The sequence below is a fragment of the Orycteropus afer genome, unplaced genomic scaffold (genome assembly GCF_000298275.1).
Source record: "Orycteropus afer afer isolate SDZICR_OR568_19922 unplaced genomic scaffold, OryAfe1.0 scaffold00007, whole genome shotgun sequence".
Taxonomy (NCBI): Eukaryota; Metazoa; Chordata; class Mammalia; order Tubulidentata; family Orycteropodidae; genus Orycteropus; species Orycteropus afer.
The window spans coordinates 7,201,888-7,209,069 of NW_006921594.1; the positions used below are offsets into that span (position 1 = coordinate 7,201,888).

Here is a 7,182-nt window from a genome sequence, read left to right on the forward strand (position 1 = left end):
TTGAGATGTAATCCATACTGCAGACTGTATTCTTCAACCTTCATCAGTAGGTGCCTTAAGTCATCCTCACTTTCAGCAAGCAAAGTTGTATCATCTGCGTATCTCAGGTTGTTAATGATTTTTTTCCTCCAATCCTGATGCCACGTTTTTCTTCAATAGTCCAGCTTCTCGGATTATTTGCTCAGCATATAGATTGAATAAGTATGATGAAAGGATACAACCTGATGCACTCCCTTCCTGATTTTAAACCATGCAGTGTTCCCTTGTTCTGTTCGAACGACAGCCTCCTGGTCAAGGTACAGATTCCTCATAAGTACAATCAAGTGTTGGGGAATTCCCATTCTCCTCAATGTTATCCATAATTTTTTCATGATCCACACAATCAAATGCTTTTGCATAGTCTATAAAACACAAGTAAACAGGGTATATTTGATGGTAAATGAAAAAGCTCTGCAATAGAAATTTGGTGATATGGTAATGCTGTATTTCATTTTCAATTGAAGCCTTAAGGACTAGTAGAATCAGAGAAAAGTTTGTTTTTGTTTAGGTGTCATTGTTTACCTTGAGCATGAAAAATAGAGCAAGTAGTTAGAAAGCTTAGAGGAATAAAAAATAATAACCATCATGTTGCCCTGGAAATAAAAGAAATGATGAAGCATACACCTACCAGCTCAGTGATCAGTGAGTTTAGCTATTGGCCAGACATTTAATTTAGTGTAAAAAATGGTGTGAGACGATGCTTTAAAACATTCATCCAGAGACGCTGTATCATTGTTTATTTTGATATACTGACAAGTGGCCAATTTAATTCGCACTGATAATATAGCTAAAATTATCTCAATATATTCATTAGCGCCCCCATACACACACACAAACTCACACACACACACAGAGGATTGTCCTATAAACAAAACCTAATTATACTCGCACAGAATTTGATATATTAAAGCTAATTAATCTATGAGAGCAGTTTGCCTAAACAGGCTTTAAGATTAGGAAAGGCTTCCTTCGTTCTCAAAAGTGGAGTCAGTTTTCTCTTCCTACTCCCAAGCCCCTCTGCTTCCCATCTGAGAGGTGAGATGGGGTGGGGAAATCATCTTGATGTAATGGAGTTTAAGAGCATAAAAGCCATGAGGAATGGCAGTTCTTTGGAACTTTTCTGTATTAAAAATAGCATCCTTAGTCTCTTACCTTCATCTCTGTCCCAGTTCTTTGAAGAATGCCATTGTTCCTTTTGTGTTGGTGGGCTTTATTTGAATGTGAACCAATACATCTTACTTCTTTTGATTACTTTCTGTGCTCAGGTTATCAACAATAAAGAACAAAAAATTAAAATAGAATCCATGACTAAAGTACAAATACATTAAAGGAAGCTCTTGAGAAAATAACTGTCGTATTTATTAAGTATTAGTGCAAATTTTTCTGGTCATTATGTTGAGGTAATTTCCTTTGTGGTAGTCCCTTGTAATATTTCATTTATTTTTTGTTATTAAGTAAGGTGTATTCTATGAAAGCCTTGATGTCTTTCAACAACAGTAATTGATACAGAGGTTTCTCAGGCCTTTGAGACCACAGAGGCAAAGTTTCTGCTTTGAAGACACATTTCTCTGCTCTTCTTAACCCTACCCCCCGTTTTTTGATCTTAATTGAAACCTTTGTTTTAAGGAATGGAATGCATGAGAAGCTTGATTAGGCAATGATCACAGTAAAATTTACAGGTGAATTTTCTTATTTCATCTGGGTAGCGTGTATAGTGTAGACTACTCTGTAGAGTGTTCCCTAGAGTTTCTTCCCTTGTGATACTTGAGGGCAATTTTCTCTCCACAACACTCCCTGGAGGAGCTCTTAGTCACCATTTTCTACTGTGTGTATAACTGCCCACCACTTCCCCCAATCAGTGTTTAAAATCACTTTAGTAATAGTGTGGTGGTATTGTTGTTAGTTGCCATGTAGTTGATTCCAACTCATGCAGCTCCCCCATATGTGCAGAGTAGAATTGTTCCCTTGGGTTTTCAAAGCTGTGTCCTTTTGAAAGCTGATCCCCAGGCCTGTCTCCCAAAGCATATCTTGGTGGGTTTGAACTATAAAACTTTCGATTAGTAGTTGAATGTTTAGCTACTTCTCCCACCCAGGGACTCTGTCAGAAGTCTGCTACTATGTAAATATAAGTTTGAATGATGTCATTATTGTCATTATTTATACTAGTACAGTATCAGCAGCCATGTTTGAACAGGAGAATCTTTTTTATAAATCATTGTTATGGGTCTGGTGTTACATGAGATTAGCCAGTCGGGATAAGATCTTTGGCTCCAAGTTATCTTATTAGGTAATAAATCTTCATATTGAAAAGGATAGGTTTTACACAGGGTTAATAGCTAAATAACAAGCCAGTGTGAGTAATGATGTGAGTTTTCTTCTTCTGAAGGTGTCAGTAGAGCCAGGGTCCTCAGCTGGCCACCCTCTGGACCCTTCCTATCCTTCATAGGTGCCTGGCTCTCCCTCCACTTAGAGATGACACCAAACTCCTTCTAGGACAAAACTGTTCCTCCTTTACTTCACAGCTTCAGCTACTACAGGCCGAGCTTCTAGTAAGTACCACAAATTGGCCTGAAACTTGTGGAATGCAACATTTATTAAAACAATAAAAAATTTAATGCCCTCAGTAACTGAATCTGAAGACTAAGACAATGGAGGGAGCAAGAGTGGTTGAAGCATTGACTTCTAATGTGTTCTTCAGGGAGGCACAGCCCTTCCTACTAAAGCTACTCCTTACCCAGTATGTCTTCCTCCCAGTAATTATACCTTCTTCCTTTTTGTAAAGTAGCTCTCTTTTTTTTTAAATAACATATTCAAAATAAATATAAACCTTACTCTGATTTGGCAATATGGTAAACTGGTTAAGGGAGGGCCTCAGATTGTGGAAACAGACTGGTTGGGTTTGATCCCCAGATCTGCAATTTACTTTCTAAGTCATTTTGGTAAGATGATTTAAGATATTAATGCTGCCCTTGTTTCCTTTGTAAATAACCCTGTGTGTCTTGTGAAGAGAATTAAATGAATTAACATATATGAAGTTCTTAAAACTAACCTAGAACATGATAAGCTCTATATAAGTGTTTGCTTTGATGATGATGATGATGATGATGATAATTATTACCTTAAATATGTTTCCGAAAAAAGTCTAAATCGCTCCTACATTTTCCCACTGAATGTAACATTCATTCATTCATTCTTTCTTTCTTTCTCTCACCAAATATTGATTAAGAGCATACTATGTCCTAGGCTTTCTATTCTGCCTCATTTTCACAGATTCCATGCTGTGAGTAGGGTGAGAACTTAATTGTAATATAGTAGTTTGAATTCTGGCCCTAGTGCTATGTTTGAAATGTCAGAGTGTGAATGACTTTTAGCTATATATTTTAAAATGTAGGTGCATAAATTGGCCTTGTGTAGTATCACCCTGAATGTCTGGATGCTCTTGCAAAGTGACAGAATTACACCCAGCAGGTTCTAATAGGGAGAGTCTGATGGTCATATTGCTTCTGCCACAGAACTACCTCCTTGTTGAGACAGTCACACTACTTTTGAGACCCAATCATAGAAGGCTATGATACCCTTGACCAGATAAGGAGGGACTTAATTTCTTTGAGGCCTATTGGCCATTTTAGAACTACATCACTTTGTGCTACATACTGCCTACCTAAAGTGGTCCTCTCTTTGACTTGGGCTCTTTCCTTTCTTGTCCCCTTGATATAATGAGGTTTGGAGACAATATTAATGCTTACTTGTATTTTACTCATACTTTTTTTTTATTTTTAAGAACAGCTTTATTGAGATAGAATTCACATACCACGTGATTCATTTATTTATGTGTACAATTAAGAGGTCTTTAGTATCTATACAAAGTTAGTATCTATACGAAGTTAGACAGTCTATTTTAGAATGTCTTTATCACTGCCAAAAAGAAACTTTCTGCTTATTAGCTGTTACTCCCCATTTCCCCCCATCTTTTCCAACACTTGTTGTTAGCTGCTGTCCAGTTGATTCTGAGTCATGTTGACCACATGTACGCAAAGTATTACCTGTATTTTTTGATTCTAGGTTCTTTGTGTAAAGGTCTATTCATTTAGAAGGAGAAAAGCCCACTCCTACTTCTGTTCCCAGATTTAATTTGACTAATTTATATACACTGTACTGGGGAGACAGGAAGATATTAAAGCTGACAAAAGGGAAAAGTTACAGAAAATTGCTGGCAGGGGATGGAGAGAGGGGTGAATTTTCGAAAGATAAATATGGCCTCTTTCCAGTGTTGCCTTGATACATGGATCCCAGAGGTCTTTGTAGAACTGGGAAGTAAGAACCATCCTTAGATTATATACTGAAGTTAATTTTCTCATCAACCTACCTGACAAAAGTTGAGATATAGTCTTAGATACTTGAAACGATTAAAGGGAATGATATTCAAATTTAGAACAAGCACAAAGAGGAACAAAGAAGGCCAGACAAAGTAGGCATGAGGGAATGAGTAGTTGCATAGCTGTAATTCCAGTTGTTATGACAACCATGTGCCACAGGCATATACATTGGTCTCACTTGGTCTGTGTGTGTTGTGCTTCTTTTAGAAAAGGTCATTGCACACTTTCTTTGCATCATGGGGCCTTTGGTAGGGTTCTGCTATCATCTATAGATCTCTTCATAGACTAAGTTTTAAATACATAAAATAGAACATACTAGATTATTAAAAAAAACCCTTTACATTGAATAGTTTTTTCAAAATATTTTAAAATTTGTAATGTGCTATGTATATGGGCTTCTTCATGATGTATTTAAATGTATTACATAATGTGATCTCACCTTTGTTCTAAAAACAGCCATGATTTCCAAGTAGTATTGAAAGCAGAAAATATTTCAGGGCCTGTACAACAATGGGAATGTAATATGAAAATAAATGAGATTTATATTGGTGACCAAATCATGTATTGATGACCAATATGACTGTGATTTTTATCTACATTAATAGTAGAAAAAAATACTAACATTTAAGTAAAGATTAGCAGAAATAAGGATGTGGTTTTTTTCCATGCAGGTTCACAGATGTCCCTGAATTCTATGTGGGGACTCTTGGAGCCCATGTACCCCAGTTATGAACCTGGGGTTTAGTCATAGCATTGTAGGCCATGCCATAAGAGTGGGTGTATTTGAGAGTTAAAATTAATATGGTGCAAAATTCTATATATTCATATACTTTATATTAAAAGATACTTAGTTTTCATTTTCAGATTTTTTTAGATGAATGTATATGATTTTGGAATAAGGCTTTCTCTAAACAACTGTTATCTTTTCATTTTCTATATCAGGGTATTGACTTATAAAATTCATAAAACCGTATGACCTTTAGACTTAAAAAATGAGTATTTGAAAATGTAAGAAGAGATAATTTAGAATTATATATTCTATTCTGATTTTTATACATAAAACCAAAAAACCAAACTCACTGCTGTTGAGTTTATCTCTACTGATAGCAACCCACCTGGACTTCCCGAGGCAGTAAATCTTTATAGAAGTAGATTGCTCAGTCTTCCTTCCATGGAATGGCTGGTGGGTTTGAATCACCAACATTCTGGTTAGCAGTCAAATGCCTTAGGCACTGCACTACCAGACCTCTTTGATTTTTTGTATGTAGTCCTCATTATGTGATTTAGAATAAATCCTGTATGTTTTTTTCTATATGTCAAAAAATTAAGCAAAGCCATTCATGTCTACTTGTAATTGTCATTTTATGTAAAAAGCTTGGTACATTGAAATAAAGATAAGATCTGGATGAACAAAGTGGTTGGACAATAATGCAAAGGGATGTGGGACATAGTTTGCTTTAATATCCTAGCTATTCTTTTCATTCTAAACCACATACGCTGCCATTGAGTTGATTCCAACTTACAGTGACCCCCAGTGGGTTTCTAAGACTGTAAATCATTATAGAAACAGATTGCCTCATCTTTCTTCTATGGAGCAGCTGAAGGATTTGAATCACTAAACTTTTGGTTAGCAGCCAAATGCCTTAGCCACTGTACTACCAGGGCTCCTTGTTCTTTTCATTACGTGTATAGAAATTAAAATTTTTAGATTTTTTTTCCTAAGAACACTCATAAAGTGAGTTGTCAGTCTTGATAATTAATATTTACTCACATACATTGTTGTTAGTTTTTTTGTGTTTAATTCCTGGCTCTTTTAAAAATAAATCTTTGGGGGATAATATGCCTAGACTGTATAGATTTTTAAAGTTTTCTATTGCTTTTAGATTTTTAGTCCCTAGGCTTCCTGATACCCAGACTTCTTTCTCCTGGTATGTTTTATGTCTGGTTGCTAAATGCAATGAACACAGTCAGACATAATCCGAAGGAAAAGGCCTGTGAGTTATAGGTGATTGCTTTTGTGTACTAACAGTGCCTATGGAGGGGCTCATTAACACGCACAGCATGGGGAATTTTTGCAGCTACCACGCAGAGTTCGAAAAACCCAACTGCAAAGCAGACTTGATTATTTCTCAGTATTTTTATTTGGAGCTTTAAAGGACATTAACAAAACTTCTTTGGACAGGTGGGATACCATATGGCTGAGGGACTGGACCACCGCCATGGCTTTAGAGATTTACTGAAGCTTCCCCTTCTAGTGGGAGTGATATGAGTCTCTTGGAATGTTTCCACTCAGTGATCATATTCGTGTACAAATCAGCAATAAAGCTACTTTTCTTTTTTAAAAAAACAGTAACCATCTAGAAAGAGACTTCTTGTTTTAATATATACTTATGGCCTGGAAGGGAACATCTTTATCAATGGTGTCTTTATTGGATGAGAAACACACATTTTATGTACTTACTAATTTTGTGGTGGGTTGGGGGCCAGGGGATATGTAGTGTTTTTTTATACAGTGACTGAATACTCCCAAATTCTGGTATTATGTCTTTCTAACATCTACATCAAAAAAAAAAAAAAAAAAAAACTACCAACCGAACTCACTACTGCTATCAAGTCGGACCTGACTCATAGCGACCCCTCCTTGGGTTTCCGAGGCAGTATCACTATGAAAGTAGATTGCCTGATCTTCCTTCTGAGGAGTGGCTGGTGGGTTTGACCTGCCAGCCTTCTGGTTAGCAGTCAAATGCCTTAGGCACTATGCCACCAG

The 7,182-nt window shown here is 36.5% G+C and overlaps 1 protein-coding gene across 1 annotated transcript in view; it reads left to right on the top strand.

Moving 5' to 3' along the window:
- The window catches only part of IMMP2L (inner mitochondrial membrane peptidase subunit 2), a 1,157,822-nt gene that overhangs the window by 407,425 nt on the left and 743,215 nt on the right, over positions 1 to 7,182 (top strand). The gene's annotated exons all lie outside the window — the stretch shown is intronic.